The following is an 18,264-nucleotide window of genomic DNA, read 5'->3' on the forward strand; positions in this document are numbered from 1 at the left end:
CTGCCACAATACATACCTCACATTCATGAAAGTGAAATTTCATGAAATGTTGGATGTATTTTAAAAAGGTTTTAAATTACCAAGGTTAAAGGATGTGTAATTTGGATTAGAGACCCTTTCCTTCCTCCCTCCTTGCTGCCTTTCTTCTCCTTCCCTCCATCCCTCTCTTCCCTCCTTCCTTCCTTCCTTCCTTCCTTCCTTCCTTCCTTCCTTCCTTCCTTCCTTCCTTCCTTCCTTCCTCCTCCTTTTTCTTTCTTTCTTCCTTTCTTCAACTGAAATAGTTTTAAATGGTCTTATAAAGTCTCTAAAGCATCTAAATATTAAATAAGACTAACATGCTAAGGGTGGATGAATAGGACCAAGTAAGTTACCATTGGGTTTCAGAATAGAGAGTGTAAGCAGAATGAAACTTAAGTTTCTGTTCAAAGAATATTTGGGGACAGGGGTTGGGAGAAATTGATAGCAGGAGATGAAATGTACTCAATGAATATCTGGTTAAAAAGCAATATAATTAACACTGCTTCTAGCATTAAAATATTACAAAAATTTAATAAGTATCAACTTATAAGTCTATTGCTTTTATCTATGATTTTTAAAAAAGCATGTAAATTATTCTGTGAAAAAGCACCAGTGTTTTTATTTTAATATTAACAAAGATTAAACAATGCTTTACTATTTAGTAAAAGTTCTGACTGAAAAATCTGCCATTTTCTACAACATGCCTTTACCCACTATTCCTGATAAAGGATATACTTATTGTGTCAGAAACATGATCATATACTTCTTTGATGGTTCTTAGAAGATAACCCAAACTTTTACCAAAAATAATTTCTTTCTCCTTGCCATGGAAATATTTTTCTACACTATTGTGATGTTAAATTAAGAATATATATTTTAAATCACCCTATGATGTATTGTTCTCTATCTTTGTAATTATGAAGTTATCTCATTGAGACATTCTAGAGGTTGAAAATATACAATATTACATAAAGTAAATGCAGAGAATCTAATCTACTTAGGGGTATAGAATAATCATTATATCATTGATGATTTTAAAGATGAACAGCATCATTCTTTTCTTTTATTTCAATTTCTCCTTTAGTTTTTGCAAAATGTTTAGTCATATTTAACATATATATTTTTAGAGAACTTCTTAAGTACATAATAATGATATTAATAAAAGAAATCCAAAATATTCAGAAGTATTATGTTTAAAACAGAACGTGTTTTAATTCTACCATTAAAATATCAAATCATAGGGTAATGAATGAATAGAATGTTCATGTAGACTTTGTAAATTCTAAAGAGCTATCTCAAAGTTTTTTCTAGGATAAGGACATAGAATTGCCATTCTTGATTTTTGCAAAGTTATGAATTTTTAAAGGAAGATTGTAAAATAGAGCTACTCATTCAATCAATAAACACTTATTGAACAGCTGCTGTATGACAGACAAGGGGATGGCAAATTCAAGTGTGAAACATATGGGAGAAACTCATAATCATACAGCAGTTCCAAACTCTGGCTGCACATTAAAATCACTCAGACAACTACAAAACAACTGAGTCTTGAACCAAAACTAATTGAATAAGGATCCTGCAAGTGATGTGTAAGGGGAAGGGGCTTTTTAAATGCTCAGCTGATTATTGTGATTAGTAGCCAATAATGAGAAATATTTCTGGTTGTTTATAGGTGTTTGCTATTGAAATTTTCTTGCTGCCACCACTGAAAGCTTCAGGATTTTTGTTTTTAACATTTCTGCTTAGATTATAACAATACATGAAATTTAATTGATCTTCATTAACTTTTTTTTTTACTCAGGTTCTAGAGTGATTTTCAGCACAGTAGCTACCTGGCTAGCTTTTGTAGGGTAAGAAAACATCACTGTACAAGCTATAATGGCATGTGATTTATTGGCAAATTTCATAGATATTGAAATAAAAGGTGAATTTGCTTAAAACGACAATTTTACTGTTTTGTTTTATTCTTAGAAAAGAATTTCCATTCTGTGACCTAAAAGTGGGTAGTAGTCTTTTCTACACTTGCTTTTACTCCCTGGGTTAAGGATGGTATCTTGCCTGCTCTCTTCTGGTGATAAAAAAATTGACACCTTCATTTCTCATCTTCTTAACTGACCAGATCACCAGAAAAGTCTCTAGTATGTTCCTTAGATCAGTGTTACTCAAAGCATCATACAAAGAACCAAAGCCAGGCTAACACTTTGAATCAAGGTATGTGCAGAAACTGAGTATGAGGATCTAGGGACATTTTAGCAATCAGGCAGAATAATCGTATGCCTATTTGAATCTAATAGAAAACAGTGTTTATAATTGTGTTTCTGTTTTTCTCTTCATATGGTTTAGTAATTTATTTTTGTACTTTAGAAAATGATCAGTGTGCTATGGATTGGAATAAGCAAAACTGATCCTTCACCATTGATATTTTGAGAAGTCCTGATAGATATTACTTATATATTTATTGCCTAGTATCTATGCAATGTAAACATTGGCTCTAGGAAGAAATTTTGTGTTGATCCATAATTTGCCTCAGAAACATTTTGTTGATAAATTAATGTATGGAAAAGAATTAATACAAAAAGGGGTACATGTAATATAGAAAAGCAGAAAAGAAAGAAATGAATACATTACTGGAGGAAAGGAAAGAAGAAAAAGAGCAACAAAAAAGAACTAGAAAACTAGCATAAAAAGAGTAAACAAAAGAGCATATTTTTGGCTAGATGCAGTTGACCTAATTTTGTATCAAATTAGTATTCATAATTCTATAAATGTGGCAAATCCATTTTTTCGGAAACTTCAGTACAATGACCTTACAGGTAGCCAAAATCTTTATATCTATTTAGATATTAGCTATTTAGAATTAATAAGTTAGCTATAATAGAAAGGGATAACACTGTAATAAAAATAGATTTGTTTGAACTTTCCTTTTTTCTTTATTACCACATTCTTCATGTTAAATTAAAAGCTGTGAATATTTGGCAATTTAAAACATAAGATACACAAATCATTTTAGATTGGGTAGCTCTATCGGGATCCAAATGATGGTCAAGATTGTCTGACTCAAAAAAATCATGTATCAAGTACAGTGATTTTAAAGATTTGTTAATATAGATTTTAAAAATTGTTATTCTGTTTCTTTGGAGCTTAATCAAGGAAACATAGTTTCTATTTTGAAAGAATCTCTTAATTTTTCTTAAAATACTGACTACCTATAGTTTGACTTTATTTTGTATGACGAAAACAAGGAGGAGATAAAATTTTCCAAAACCTATTAGTAGGAGGTGTTTTGTTTTGTTTTGTTCCTTCTTTTCTCTCAAGCCAATAATTTTTCTTTAAAGGCAATGAAAATTGTACTTAATTGTCACTTTCAGGAAAAGGGGAAAAAACAAAAACAAAACACACAAATGTCAAGACATAAGTATTACCTGCACCTACACTCATTGCTTGGCATGTCAATTTAATTGAGAGGTTGGATGACTTCTGAAGAAGGTACATGAACAATTTTGGCTATTTAAATTCTGTGCTTTATGCAAAAGTAAACTGACGTGCAGATTATTCTACTAACTAAAATCATATTTCTGTTCTTTGCTTAATAATTAGGCTTCATTTTTACAGTTTCATGTTTTGAAATTTCAGGTTCTCTCAGTTAGTACAGAATCAAACAATTATTTTCATTGTAATTTAACTTTTATGACATACTTAGTCATTGTCTCTAGAATACAGCCCACTTGTCTGACACCATCTCTTATTGCATTTTTTTTTCACAGTGAATAGAGAATCCAAGTCACTTTTTCAGAGAAGAATGAATAAACCTTCTCCCCATACATAATCTCTTTAATGTATGGGGATTTAGACTTCCTCTGGTTCTCATTACAATCCCATTTCTTTGAGGCCTGTGTAGTTGAGCATTAACATAATCACATGTTGCATCACGAAAACAGTAAACATTCGTCTCCAAAAAATCTCTATCTTCAGTAGCAAATTTAACTTTACATGCAGTTCCTTATCAAGGTGTGCCTATGAGTAATAAAAATTAAACCTGGAATAAAATGAAAAAGGTTTTAGAAATGATTCAGTGAATTGGATTATTCATTATTGTACTATATAATCAACTTTGGGAATCTTCTGAAATGTAAATAGTATTTAGGAAAATATTCTTAGAAAATGCCAATTTGTATGTAGGAGTGAAACAGAAATTGGAGAGTATTTCAAAGTGACATTTAGAGAATTGCTATGTATAAAGGATGACATGACAAATTTCATAGATAAATTGTAGAGAAAAGCTAACTAGGAGTTCTTTGAATAGATTCCCCTTTTGTCCTGAGTTCTCTATCTTCTACTTCATTGGCTAAATTCTATTCTTATAATGTTCTGGTGACAGACCCATAAGATAAGCTTTTACAGGACAAACTTATCATGCTCAAATTACACTAATAAACTCAAAGGACTGAGACTACCATTTATTTAAATTTTTCCATACTATTTGGTCATTGACTTATAAGATGCTTCAATTGTTTGGACAATTCCTTCTCATAACTGCATTTACTTCTACACTCAACATTTGTATACTCATTCTCTATCTAAATAATTGCAAGCAGTACTGAGATTTCAACAAATGTATTTACCTATTATTTTTAAATGGATGATATTTGGTCGTAATCACTGATTCTAGGGAATTCCTTTTTTCAACTCTTACTGAATTGGGTAAGATTTCTATCAGTCCTCAATTTTCTACATTTCTTTTAATATTTCTTTTCACTTTTCATTTTTATTATTAAATGTGAAATTAAAATGAGTTGAATTACTCAGCCATTTAGGGATCAGCATCTATTTCACTCTTTTCCTCAGTTAATTGTGTCATGACTATCCTATACCTTCTTTCTTTCTCCTAAGACACATGCCTAAATGATATTCTTATTTTATCTGCTTTCTTTTGTTAACTCTAATGCATTCTTCTTTTGGGATATGCTAATTTTTTCCCTTAAAGCTGTAACTGAGACAAAATCTTGCTCCTTTTTCTCATGCCAATTAATGTGCAGGTTTTCTTTTTTAAGGAACATTGCTAAATTTCACTGATTTTTTTTTCTGTTTTGTATTATTGCATTAGAGTAAAATTATGTTCTGATTCAACTAGGGTTAAGTCAATTTGTTGCTGAGCAGAGGTAACTCAATTATAAATAAAATCGAACTTAGTAATTTTCCTCTGATATCTTTTCATGTTTTGAAATTTGGAAAAGATCTTTCTATATTTATATCAGGAATGTCAAGAGAAATGAATGAAAAATTCTTTTTGAAAAGTAAAAATGATTACTGAAGAATTATTAGTTTCTCTGAAAAGGAGAGATGTAGTAGTCTTTTAATAGGACAAAGAAACTGCATCAGAAAAGTTTGTCCAGATTATTTTAAAAATAATTATTAATCAAATTGTTTCGAGACAAACTATTTTTACATAAGTGTTAATCATGATTAATTAAAATATAAGTTGTTTTTTCCTATTTTAGTTTGACTACAGTAAAATAATTTTAGTTGAATATGCACTTAATTTACAATGCCCTTTATAAATACAGAAAACTTTTCATTTAAAAATAAATGTTTATTTTGGTCACTTGGTTTTAATTTACTAAAAGCTGCCAAAACCCCTGTTTATTAACCTATAAACTTATAGTTCCAATGCTGAGAAAAATGTCCAAATCAAGGCATCAGGAAATACTCTCTCCTCAAAGACCAGGCAAATTTGGGCTTCTCTTTTACATGTGAAGATACTTGGTGGCATCTGCTGGTTGCTGTCTTCTCATCTGGGCTCCTTTACTTTCAGCTTCTGGCTGCTTCATCTGTGGCTTTCTCTCTCAATTTCTGTAGCTTCTTCCCTGAGCTCCTATGTCTTTTTTTTTTTTTTTCCTGTGTTCATGGCTCCATCTCTCCATATTCATCCCTTTTATAGAGGACTCCAGTAAGAGGATTTAGACCTATTGGGAGCCTTATCCTACTGCAATAATCTAATCAAAAGGGAAGGTCCCACATACAATAGGTTTGTACCCACATCTCTTCTGAGGTCTATATAAACTTCAAACTACAATAGATGGTACCTGCTAATTTTTCTATAATGTGACGTTGATATTTTCCTTTGTATTTAATAAGTTTTTGTGGAGAGGTATTTTGAAACTATGTAAATATCTTGTACCTCCTAAAATCACTAGACTGAGGGTCTATTGATTATCTTGCTGGAAATCAGTTATTCCTATTACAATTGCCAAGTGATGATTTTCTATTTTCATTATTAATTTTATACCTAATAGTTTCATTCTGTTATAAGGAAAAGGTTTCCCTTTCTCTTATTTATTTTTTTATTCATTTATATATTTATGTCAATATGGGCTCATTCTAATTTAATTTTATATATCATAACACACTATTGTTACCAATATCAGACAAATAGATATCATGTGTCTTCAGATATATTGTTTAAAGGAGATACAACATAATTTCTATGATACTCTTATCCAAAATTCTTAATCTAATAACCAAAGACACATCAGACAAACAAAACCTGAAGGACATTATACAAAATAAACTATTTCTTATCTTAAAAAATATTAAGTCTTATAAAGAAATAATGAGAAGCTGTTCCAGTATAAAGTATTCTAAAGATACATAATAACAAAATGCTTTGAAGAACATTAATGGAAAAATTGGTCAACTTAAATAAGGTCTGTGGACTAGATTCTAGAATTGTATTAATAATAATTCCTGATTTTGATGATTGTGTTATAGTTATTAGAGTGTATCCTTATTACTAGGATATATGTAGCAAAGTATTTGAGGGTGAAGAGGAATTATATCTGTAAGTTAATCTTAAATAGTTCAGAAAATTACATGTAAATGTGTGTATGTGTGCTATGTAATATCTATATATATTTGTCTGTATACATAAAGGTAAGAGAGAGGAGATGGAGAGAGAAAAGCAAATTTGGTGAAATGTTAACATTAGAAAGGATGGAGGATATATGAAAATTTTACTACTTTTTTACATTTTTATATGTCTGAAATTATTTTCAAATTCTAAGTTTAATAACTAAAATTTGTATCAAATTGTTTCTGTATTATATGATTCCTCTTCTTTCTCTTCAGGAAATATTGAACAAAAAACTCCATTAAGTCTCTTCTGTTAAGGCATTTTCTTCTTTCTACCATCCCATCTCTGAAAATTCTTTCTTCATTTCTAACTTTGCAGTAAGACTTACCTCACTAACCTTAGAATACAAAGATCTGCTGTTTAATCTGAGTTCTGAAAGTGCAGTCTTTACCAAACAACCTAGCAATCAAAATGTAAACTTTATATTTATCCTATGTCATTTCACTTCCCAACTATGTGACCCTAAACTAATCAGAGGAAATGTCTTATACTTCTTTCCTCTCTCCACAACTTCTTGCAATTTAAAGTCTATAGAAAATGATCAATTACTCCCTAATGCTTGATCTGAAAGAAGTTTTCTAGGAATATAGATCTAAGCACTGAAGATAAAACAATAAAATGATGGTCATTAGTTATAAAGTTAATTTCCTTCTCTGCATATTGTTTGGGCCAATCTGATATACATGATGAGTCTTAACACACTATGGGAATGCAATATGGATTATGAAAAGCTTGTGGATATTATGATTTTCTCCATGCTAGTCATAACCTGCTATGTTTTTCATTATTGACCTAATTAATTATTTTAAAGAAAAACTTTATGATAGGGCCATATAGGCAGAACCTTCAAACCCAAGAAAATATTTTTCAGATATTTTGAATTTATTAAGCTGTGAAAAATAAATGCCTTTTATTTTATAATTTGATATATATTTAAGAAATCCAATAAAAAAACAACTGGATAAGTAAGTCACATTAGTTCAAATATTTCATAAGATTATTTCAAATATATTTTAACAGATAGAGAAAGAAGAGAGCATTTGGATATCAAAAAACTGATGAGAGAACTTTTGGAAAACATTGAAGTGGAATGGTCAGTTCATTACACTATGGGTATATCAGTTATTTGCTGCTGTTTAATAAACTATCCCAAAATGTTATAACTTATAACAACAATTTAGCTCATAATATTCTGAACAGTCTGGGTGATACATTTGGCATGAGCTAAAGTTGGTTTCAGCTGGATTTGCTCATGAATCTGCAGTAAGCTGGTAGCAGAAGCTGGTGGTTAGTTGGTGACTGATGCCAAAGATAGTTTCATTCACTTATATGATGGCCAGGAGGCTGTCAGCCTGGAAATAAGAGTGATGACTATCTGTGTTTATCTTTACGCATGCTAGTTTGGGCTTTTGCATATGGTGGCAGTGTCCCCAAAAGTCATAAGAGAGGAAATAATTAAGGTAAACCCCATATTAAAACTAGCTAACATTAAATTCTAAGTCAAAGAAGAACAATACACTGGTTCATAAAGAAATCACAATGGAAATAGAAAATATTTTATGTGAATAGATAATAAAGATACAGCATATCAAAGCATTATTGAAAGTATTAAAAGGAAATTTTGAGGTACATTTATAAATATAAATACATACATTGGACTAGAAAAAAAGTGTTGAAATAAAAAACCTATATTTCTATGTCAATAAGCTAAAACAGAAGAGAATAATCAAAATTCAAGAAAATACAAGGAAAACAATAATAATGATATGAACAGAAATAAATTGAAAACAAGTATGCACTAAAGATAATCTATGAAGCTAAGATTTCTTTTAATATTGATGAAATTGATATGTCTCTGGAAAACTGATTTTTAAAAGGTATGTGTGAACAGATTATGGAAAGAAAATACCTATATCATGAATAAAATAGGAAGATATTACTCTACATACTACAAAAACTAAAAGGATAATATAAAGATATTATAAACAGTTTAATGCCACTGCCTTATAACAATTGGTGAAGATAGAATATGCATGAAAAATACCATTTATCAAAACTGACATAAGAAGAAATATGAAATTTTAATACACTTGCATCTATTAAAGAAATTGAATACACTATTAAAAATCATCATGTAAATAAATTTCTAGGCCCAAGTAACTTTCCCAGTCCATTCCTCTTCAATATTTAAAAAAGAATTTTAAAAATATACAACTCTTGGAGAATTTAGAAAAAGAAGGAACTCTTTCCACCCACTTGTTTAAGTGAACATGACCTTGTCAAAATCTGATTACAGACCTCAACATGACCGTGTCAAAAATAATTACAGACCTTTTCTTTACAAAAAATAAAAATGTCTACACAATATATTAACAATCTAATCCTGAGGTATATAAAATGCATATTGGGGGTTTCTATTCTGAACCACTTGTTTATATGTCTCTTCTATGTCTATATGTCTACTACATTGTTTTAACTAAAATAGGCTTATAAAAAGTGTTGTAAGTTTTCTACTTCTACATTTTCTTGAATAGCATTGGAGTTTAGAATGTCCATATCCAATTTAAGATCAGATTTCACATATAGTCATATAAAAGGATTTATGGTATAGAAGAAATTACAATGAAGTGGGAAGAGAATGTTCCTTTCTATTTATGATGCTAAGTTAATTTGATGTACATGGAAAGGATATACTTGACTTTGTATAATTTACATTATACATAAAAGTAAATTTCATATGTACCATAAATCTAAATGTGAAAAGGAATACAATACAATTTATAAAATCAAATTGTAGAATGTATATTATGTAAAATTTTTCACCAATATAATGTAAATGACTGACAGAAAGGAACAAATGATAGACTGGAAAACATTTAAATTAAAATCCTCTGTTTACCAAAAGTAGTAATTAAGAGTAAAAATTTACTATAGGAAAAAATTTAAACAAGGATAAAAGGACTGGTACATTGAAAAGCACAAAATACTCTGAAAGTAATTAATAAAGACAAATAAATGGCAAGATATCTAATGTTCATGGATAGGAAGAGTTAATATTGCTAAGACATCAATATTACTCAGTGATCTACAAATTCAATTCATTCCCTATAAGAAACCCAACAGACTTTTTGCAGAAATGAGAATTCAATCCTCAAATTCATATAGAATGGCAAGGGGCCTCAAATAGCAAAAACTATTTTGAAAAAGTACAAAGTTGTAGTACTCAGACTCTATGATTTCAAATTATACTGCAAAGCTACAGTTATCAAAAAATGTGGCATCAGCATAAAGATAGACAAATAGGTTAATGGAATAGAATTGAAAGTCTGAAATAGACCCATACATCTATGGCCATTAATTTATGACATGGCTGCTAAATTCACTTAATGGGGAAAGATTAGTCTTTTCAATAAGTGGTGTTGGGAAAACTGGATATGCACATGCAAAAGAATGAAGTTCTTCCTATCTCATACTATATATACAATTTAGTCAAAATGGAAGAGCTAAAAATGTAAAACTTTTTGAAAAAACAAGGCAAATCATTATGACCTGGGATTTGTTCATGGTTTTTAGTATGACATGAAAACAGGAGCAATAAAAAAAATAATAGATAAATTTGATCTCATCAAAATTTAAAACTTTTGTTCATCAAGGGTCATTATCAAGAAAGTGAAAAGACAACTTACAGAATTTGAGTAAATAGTTGCAAATCATATATTGGATAAGGACTTAATACCTAGAATATATAAGAAACTTTTATAATGCAACAACAAAGATAAGCCACCCAATTAAAAATGGACAAAGGGCTTGAACTATTTTTCCAAGGAAGATAAACAAATTACTAAAAGCATATGAAAACATGTTTTACAACATAGACATAAGAAAATGTAAATCAAACCACAATGATATACCACTTCATCCCACAAGTATGCTATTATCTAAAAAATGGAAAATAAGTGTTGGAGTAAATATAGAGAAATTGGACATCTGGCACACTCTTGGAGGGAATGTAAAATGGTGTAGCCACTGTGGAATCAATATGGAATTTCCTCAAAAAGCTACATATAAAATTGCCATATGACCCTGCAACTCTAGTGATAGATACATAACCAAAGAAGTGAAAGCAGGGTCACAAAGAGATACATGCACAGGAATGTCTAAAGTATAATAATACACCAATATCCAAGAGATGGGACAGAACACATATCCATCAACAATGAAAGGATAAATGAAATGTAGTATATACACACAATGGAATGTTATAGATTGCAAGAATGAATGAAGTTCTCAGACATGCCGCAACATGAAAAAATCTTGAAAACATTATGTTTAGTGAAATAAACAAGACACATAGGACAAATATTGTATGACTTCACTTACAAGAGATATATAGAAATAGCAAATTTGCAGACTCAGACAATAGATTAGAGGTTACCAGTGGATGGGGGAGGGGAGTAACTTTCGCTGGTTGGTGGTTGAATACGTATAGCTGTATTATCTCCAAATAAACAATTTATATTTCTTATTTATCTCCAAATAAATAATTATATTTCTTCTTTGACTCATCCAATGATGCATTTATTGATTAAATTCCAAACACTTGAGGATTTTCTAGATATCATTTGTTATGGATTTCTGATTTAATTCTATCATGAATACATGGTTTGAGAACATACATTGTAGGATTTCAATCCTTTTAGATGCTGCAAGGGCTTGTTTTATGGAACACTATATCATCTATCTTGTTGCATATTACACGAACACAAAAAAATAGTATATATTCTGCTCTTTCTAGTTGGAATATTACATAAATATAAATTAGATCATTCTGATTGATATTTAAGGGTTCTATATCACTACTGATTTTTGTGTACTATCAATTATTGAGAAGAAAGTATCTTCAACTATAACTCTGAATTTGTCTATTTCTACTTCATTCTATTATTTTTTGCTTCATGCATTTTGAATCTTTGTCATTGGATGCAGAGATTTATAATTGTTATGTCTTCTTGGTAAATTGACTTTATCATTATTAAAATATCCCTTCCTTCCTTCCTTCCTTCCTTCCTTCCTTCCTTCCTTCCTTCCTTCCTTCCTTCCTTCCTTCCTTCCTTCCTTCCTTCCTTTTCTTTTCTTTCCTATCCATGTGATATCATACTTTTGCTGCCTAAAACTCCAAAAAGTCTTCATATATTCTTTATTTTTTAAAAGTTGCTTGACATAGAATTCTAAGTTGATGACTCTTTCAGCACTTAAAGTTGTCCCTCCACTTCTCCTTGTTCTCATACTTCCTGTGAGTGAGTCTGCTGTAATATTCAGTTTTATTCTTCTGTAGACAATGTATCTTATCCTCTGGCTACTGGTGATTTTTATGTTACTGTTTTCAGCAGCATAACTATTATTTCACTAGGACTGTGTGTGTATAGGTGTGTGTGTGTGTGTTTGTGTGTTTTTGCTTGTGTCTTATTTTCTTAGGACTCTTTGAGAAATCTATATGTGTGGTTTAATACCTGTGGCAGTTTGATATTGTTTATGAATTGCCAAAATAGATATTGCATTATGTTTGAGAACTGGTCTCTGTTCCTCTGGGCATATTAGATTGGATTGGATTCAGAGGTTTCACTTTTACTTGACTGAATAATGACTAAGGCTTTGATTGGGCTGCATCATTAGGATGTTGGGTGGGGACTCACAGAGTAAATGACATGGCAGAGGAGAAAGTTGGAGTTTGTTTTTGCTGGTAGAACCCCAGGAAATAGACACTGAGGGGAAGAACACAAAGGAATAGAGATGGCTCTAGGAGTGGCCACAGGAAGACGGAGAGCCTGAGAGTCTACAGCTGACCTTGTGGAGAGAACAGAGCAGCTGAGTCCAGAAAGAATTGAGCCCTGGGGAAAGAGACAAAGCCTGAAGAAACTGGGACCATGGAGCCTTAGGAGGAAGAGGGAAGCTGAACTCTTGCAGAGATCAGCAGCCATCTTGCTCCAACTCACGGCAACAGACTTTGGTGAGGCAAGTAACTTACACTTTATGGTTTTGTGACTGTAAGCTTCTACACCAGATAAAGACCCTTTATAAAAGCCAACAGATTTCTCATATTTTGCATCAGCACCCCTTTAGCTGACCAATACAATACCTTTCATTATTTTCTGAAAATTTCTGGTTTCCTTCTTCTCAAACATTTATTTTATCCTGTTTTATCTCTTTTCTTCTTCTGGTGTCACATATATTAGACTACCTGCTATTTTCCTCCAGATCTGAGATGCAGTGTTCTCTTATACTTTTTTTTTCAATATGGGTAATTCATATATTTCTATCTTCAAGTTAATTTATTCTTTGCTCAATCCTGCTTAACCTGCTGTTGAGCTTGTCAGAGGCATTCTTTATCTTTCTTAGCATGTTTATTTTCTGACATTTTGGTTTCACTATCATCATCATGTTCAACTTTTTGCTGCAATTCCCTATCTATTAATGAATGTCACCCCCCTTCCCCATTTGAATCTTTAACATGTCAGTCACTGATATTTTTAATTTGTGTCTGATAGTGCCATCATATAGTACACAGTATCTTTTGTTTTTTTGTGTCTCATACTTTTTGGCTGACACACTGGCATCATGTACAGAAAAGTTGATTGAGGTAAATTTGTGTGTGTGTGTGGAAATAGGCATAGTTCTTCTGGTGGCTTTTTTGATATGAGGATTTGATTCAATCTAGTGATATTAATTTTGGGTTTTCTGTAGTAATTGTCAGTGCACCCCTAGCTTTAAATTCTTCTGGTATTAACCTTATGCTTATTGTGGGGAATGGGGTATAGGCTTCATTATCAGTTTTAAACCCTCCCTTTGCAACCATACTTCAGAGATAGCCTCTAGGTTCTTAGCCCTCTCCTAGCAGTAGATTGTTACAGTTTTTTCTCAGTGCCTACTAGCTTGGTGGAGGGGGGAGAAGGAGAAGGGTTGAGGTTTCTTATCTTTATATAGCTTGGGTATTAAGCAAATCCCGTCTCTGTGTTTAGGGGCTGACATAATTCTGCACATCTCCCAGCAGTAGGTGATCTTTTATAGTATAGGCTTACAGGGTTTTTCTCCTCTTCCCCAGGGGGAGAGGATTTTATCCTTTTTTTTGTTCTGACAGTATGAATAGATCTACCCCTATGCTGAGAGGTCAATAGTGTTTGTTGCCCTTCCTTTGGCAACTTCAGGCTTTTCTTTAAAGAAAAACAAGATTCATGGGGACTTTTTACCTTGCACACAGTATCATATGTACCCCCCCACCTGCCACAGTCTGCAATAGATGGAAACTTCTCTGGTCTCCTCCCCATTTACAATATATCTTTTGATCACTCAGTGAAGGTCCATGTAGAATAGCCTGTGGGTGGATGTGAACCCCTTCTTGTATCTGATTGTCTCAGGGGTTCTATATTTTCATGTTAGTCCACAGTTGACTTTTAGTAGTTTGTTTAAAAAATTATCTGATTTCTTTTTATCCACCTGTAAATTGGCTCTGCCGTCCTCTAGTACTCTGCTTGTATATCATCAATTCCTTGATGATGCTTGCCTTAGTTTTCCTATGGTTTCAGTTTTCAGATGTGTACAAGAAGTTATGAAAGTATGATTTTCTGATTTTTTGTGTGTGGATAGGTTGTCAGCAACACTATTTCCAGCTTTCTATACATTAAGCAGAATTTGGAAGTCATTTATTAATGAGGAAATCTGTTGTAAACATACATCTTTCAGTCATTGAAATAAATAAATGATGTCATTTGGTTAAACTCAAAAAACAGGAGAATAAGTGGGGTTAAAATTACATATTACATTAATTTTAAAGAATGATTCCTCAAACACAAAAGTTAATCTATAAAAGGTTTAAATATTTATTGACAAGTGAGTCAGGAAAATTTAAACAAATTTTACTAACTTCTACTAATTAACAAATTCTAGGTTTTTTATTTTTATTTCATAGAAATATATGCACCTCAGCTGGGAAGTCACAGGTGTCCCTAGCAGCCATCTCCCAGCCCTTGCCTACCTCTTTCCCTTTCCCCACTTGCTTGATTGTGTGCAGATGTTCTAATGTTCCCATTCCATGGTGGATTGGGGAGGCTAGGTCTAATGGAACAGCCTGATCAAATTTTGAACCAGAAACCAGGAACAAGAAGCCCAGCTGCTTATCAGGGCTTGAACTCTGCACAAAATTTGCTTAAAGTGTGCCTTTTGTTCAGGTTGGACCCCCAACACCTGGGTTGTATAAATAGCCTGCCCTCAAGCATCAGGTGTGTCTTATTTCCTACATGAAGCAGTATGTGCAAAACCAACATCCTCCAATCCTGACCTGACCAGTTGGCCTCCCCTTGGATTGGGCAATGATGTAATTTCTTCCCTTGCTCTTCTGGACCCCTTTTGCTGTGTAAGTATTGAAGTGGTCATTTGCTGAAAGTTTCTGTTGTGCCTGACCTGTGGTCCGTGATACACTGTTTAACAACTTGCTCCTTTGCCTTTTATACAATTTCATCTGGATCTGTCTATATGTTAGCTATGTGTTTGATTTTTACTACTGATTCTATGTTTGTAACCTAAGTGTTACAGGTTCCTGCTTTACCCAAGACTTAATTTAGTAAAAGGTCAGTGCACTTGGATAAACCTCTATCCATGGTTTATTGAATATTGATAGACATATACTTTTGGAGTAAAGAAAAATTATGAATGAATCAGCTCACTCTATAGGGCAAAGTGAACCAAAAGAACTTCAGTTACTTTGGTTGAATGCAGGCAAAAATTAATAGAATGTGTTTTGCTTCAATCGTCTCATTCCTACTGTTAAAAGAACCATTTTCAGACTCTTACTCAAAAGAAAAATTGGGAGTAATACAGTTATTATGTGTATGCTATTTTAATTATTGAATGGGATATAAAAGGTTTTGACAGAAATTAACCAATATGCCTTGAATGCATCTATCACAAAGATCATATTGGGCCTACCTTAATAATTAGTAATGTCCACTATTACTTTTCTTGCCCAGAACTTCAATTATTTCATAGTTTCTCAACCATATTACATCACAAACTCATTATTCACTGTAGTAAAAATGATAACTAAAGCATCGTTAATATTCACATCTAAAAATTTGAATTTTAAGAGGTGGCAATATAAATTATTTCTTCAAATATTTTGTTTTCTGCTGGCACTAGATTCATAGACACTTATTCTTAAACATATACATGTAAATTGAACCATTTTGACGATTTAAGTTTGACTTGTATACAGCAGTGTTTTTGATTCCTTCTTAATCTCCTTAAATGAAGATTTATTACATGCCAATTAGCCGATATTACACTAATGTATTTCCTCAAACATCAAGGGCTTCTGAAAAATGTTAAAAAAATTTATTATGAATGAAAATTGGTTCAGCAAGTCCTGGTGGATATAGGGTATATAGAGACAGCAAAAACAAATCTCAAACCTTCAGTGGATAGTGTTGGAATACAACCCAGGGCCATTTTTTAATTCCTTGCAGAACTGGAGCTGTTTCATGGAGCTACTTTGATAATTGCTTCAAAGCATAGTGTATGTGGAAGCAATTTTGCAAAGAAACGTTTTACCTGCATGGGGAAGGGTAAAGGCAATAAATAAATAAATAAACAAATAAATAAATAAATAAATCTTCCAAGGCTGAAGATTTCAGATATTTCCTGTTATCTTAGTCTCTTCAAACAGGTCTCAGTGGCTTAGTTGGCCTACTTGTGAAGCATAGGTAAGAACATTTCCTTTCTGGATTTGTTCAAACTCTGTAACATTCTTGAAAGCAATAAAAGTTCTAAAGAATCACATATTAGTGAAATGTGGATTCTATATATAGTCTAATTTCTTTGAATTACTGTGAAGTGGAAGTCCATTCAAGCATAATACAGAATTTAATATAGGAAAATATTTTAAGGAGGTAAGTATTGTAAGTATAAAGATGGTTGCAGAAGAAAATAACATTAAAATCCTGAAATTATTAATAAATTTAAAGGATAAAAAAAGCCAAGATTATTAAAAATTAAGTGTTTCTACTATACCTCCATTGTTATTACATTTTTGGGATTTCAAATTTGTTTCTACATTTTACTTAACCCTTAATAAGCCCTTAATGAGAAATTTAAATTGCTTGTGGATGAAGTTCTTCATATAGGAGACATTCAAGTAATTTGTGACCAAGCCAGAAGGGAGACAGACTCTTCTTTGGGAAAACTAGAAAACACTTAGATACTAGTTCTGAGTTTTATTTTTCACTTCCTTATATTTAATCTTTTAATGCATATTGATTCTCTTTCCCCAAATATCACAATGCATTCATCTACCCATACTCTCTTAGTACATCAAAAAAAGATATCAATGCTTTAATACAGTTTCTTTAACATAAAATATCAGCATTTTTCATAATATAATTCATCTCTAATGTTGAAATTTCATGCACTCTGACATAGTTGAGGCAACATGTTTGGACAAGAGACTGTCTTGGTATCCAGAAAAGTAAGAATTCTTCACCCACTGTAATAGTGGTATTTTTCATGTCTTATTCCTTGCATAATATATAATTACAGTATCATATTTCCATCACCACAGAAAGATCACATATGCTCATTTGCAATCAATCTCCATTCCCTCTGCCAGCCCCAGTCAATTAATCTACTTTCTCACTCTAGGTGTGATTTTATGGACATTTCATGTAAATGGAATTATGAAGCAGGTGGTCATTTCCATCTGACTTCATTTATTAAGTAGAACATCTGTGAGGGTCATCATGATGTAGTGTGTATCATTATTTCCCTCCTTCCTTCTTGGAGTGCAGCGTACCTGGAAGCAATTTAGCAAAGATAAGGGAATTTTACTGGTATGTGGGAGAAGTCCTTCTCTCTGCCTCTGTTCTCTTTACTCCAACCTAGGAAACCAAATAAAGTTCTGAGTAGTTTTCTTCTTCTGGTTGCAGAGGCTCTAATACATTTGGGATTTGTCTCAAGCTGGGACATATCCTCAAAGTTGAGAGTATCCTCAAAGTTATCACTTGTTATCCTCCTTATCACTTGTTCTTTCTGTCTGTTGACCTCCTTATTTTGTGACGTGATCTTATACATTCTTAACTCCACATATAATTTCTTGTCCTTGGTAATAGCTACTGCTTCAGTTTCCTTGACTCTAAATTATCCTTCTGCATGGTTTTAGCTATTCACTTCCATCTGGGTGTCTCTCTCTCCAAACTTTGCTCCTATCCACAAATAAACAATATGATCTGAATGAATCCTTAATGTGGAGAGAACTAGCTCATTTGCCCTTTAACAATATCACTTAAAATAGA

At 32.0% G+C, this 18,264-nt stretch overlaps 1 long non-coding RNA gene across 1 annotated transcript in view; it reads right to left on the reverse strand.

The window, feature by feature from the left end:
- Positions 1-18,264, reverse strand: part of LOC131278619 (uncharacterized) — a 113,397-nt gene that overhangs the window by 6,298 nt on the left and 88,835 nt on the right. The window lies entirely within an intron of this gene.

This window comes from Dasypus novemcinctus, chromosome 5 (assembly GCF_030445035.2).
Source record: "Dasypus novemcinctus isolate mDasNov1 chromosome 5, mDasNov1.1.hap2, whole genome shotgun sequence".
In the NCBI taxonomy this organism is placed as follows: domain Eukaryota; kingdom Metazoa; phylum Chordata; class Mammalia; order Cingulata; family Dasypodidae; genus Dasypus; species Dasypus novemcinctus.